The sequence below is a fragment of the Otolemur garnettii genome, unplaced genomic scaffold (assembly GCF_000181295.1).
Source record: "Otolemur garnettii isolate 467f Iridium unplaced genomic scaffold, OtoGar3 scaffold00112, whole genome shotgun sequence".
NCBI lineage: Eukaryota > Metazoa > Chordata > Mammalia > Primates > Galagidae > Otolemur > Otolemur garnettii.
In genome coordinates this window covers 821,751-823,763 of record NW_003852507.1, presented here as the reverse complement: position 1 = coordinate 823,763, position 2,013 = coordinate 821,751, and positions in this window count along the sequence as shown.

Sequence of the window (2,013 nt, the reverse complement as noted above, 5' to 3'; positions counted from 1 at the left end):
CTTGCCTCAGCCTCCCAAGTAGCTGGGACTACAGGTGCCTGCCACAACACCCAGCTATTTTTTGGTTGTAGTTGTCATTGTTGTTTGGCAGGCCCAGGCCAGGATCAAACCTGCCTCCCTCAGTGTATGTGACCGGTGCCCTACCCACTGAGCTACAGGCACTGCCCAAAATGCTGGGTTATTGATTGATTGTGTGACTTTAGGTAAGTTATTATCTCTCTCTAAACTTCACTGGAGAAAGGATCACTACTCTCTTCACTTCAGGAAATGAGGAGGATTGGTTGAAGCTTGTGTAAATTCCAGGAGAAAAGTTAAGTACAGAATGGTCATCCTTGGCACTGAGAATACCAGAAGTGTTTGTACAATCAGGTCAAATGCCAGTGTTTAATTTATGTGATTACTAAAGACTCAGCTGACACAGAGTTGTGGTTTGACATGGTTCCTTTGTTCCAGATAATAAACATGTGTAATGTCAATTATACAAATGTGTTTTGCTCTAGTTGAAACAAGAAGGAGGCTGGTGATGAGGCCAGGACACTGTACCTCATTCTGTCTGACCAGGTGCTCTCTGACAACACGTTTTTCCTGTCTCTCTTTGTAACTGGTAATTAGGTTCTCAGCTGAGCTGTCAGGAATCTTGATAGGTTTCATAGGCAGTCACCATCTGACAATTTCCAACTTTGGGCTTTTCCCAACTGGCATGTTCCCTCCCAGGTAACCAAAGTTTCTCAATCTTGTGTTCCTCCTATCCTTCAAAGAGACTGATGTGAGAGGAATGCTAGCTTTCCCAATGCATCATCTAATTCCAAAGCAGACTGTTGGGTCTCATGGTAGTGATGGGAAAAACCTCTCTATGTATGTATGTTCTGAGTATAAGGCTAATGTTATGGTTTGGTAATAGATAGGGGTGGGAGTAGTCATCAACGGTAGAAATGGCATGAGAGTATGAGAATTTAAAATAGCTTTTCAAAATAAAGAAGAAAAAATAGTGAAAATTAGAAAAGTTGCTTTTTCTTTTGTTTTTGTTTGTTTTTGAGACAGAGTCCCAAGCTGTCTCCCTGGGGAGAGAGAGCTGTGGCATCATAGCTCATAGCAACCTCCAACTCTTGGGCTTAAGCAATCCTCTTGCCTCAGTTTTTTCTCTTTTTAATAGAAACAGGGGTCTCACTTTTTGTTCAGGCTGGCCTCCAACTTAAGAGCTCAAGCTATCTACCCACCTTGGCCTCCCAGAGTGCTAGGATTACAGGTGTGAGCCACTGTGCCCAGTGCTTTTTCTTTTGTTTTAAAATGCTCAGCCACATATATGCCCCCAAAATGGAAATCAGGGACTCAAACAGATATGTTTATACCCATGTTCATAATAATATTATTCACAATAGCCAAAAGGTGGAAACCCCAAGTGTTCATCCACAGGTGAAGAGATAAACAAAATGTGGTGTATACAGTAAGTTGTCAATGTTGCCTATAGGTTCTTGCAAACTACAACTTTCAACAAAATGATACACATCAGATTTTCAAGCAATGGCATTCCATTCAACACGGTTTTGTTATAAGGCTGATGAGAAAGGCTGGGTGCGGTGGCTCATGCCTGTACTCTTAGCACTCTGGGAGCCCGAGCCCAGTGGATTATTTGAGCTCACGAGTTCTAGACCAGCCTGAACAAGAGTGAGACCCCATCTCTAAAGCAAAGAAAAAAAATAACCAGGCATTGTGGCAGATGCCTCTAATCCCATCTATTCTTTTAATCACTTGGGGGGCTGAGACAAGAAAATGGCTTAAGCTCAAGAGGTTGAGGTTGCTGTGAGCTATGACACCACAGCACTCTACCAAGGGTAATAAAGCACACAGCACTCTACCAAGGGTAATAAAGCAAGACTCTGTCTCAAAATAAATAAATAAACAAATAAATAAATGAAATTCTGACACATGCTACAACATGGATAAAACTTGAAGACATGGGCAGTGCCTATGGCTCAAAGGAGTAGGGCGTTGGTCCCATATACCGGAGGTAGC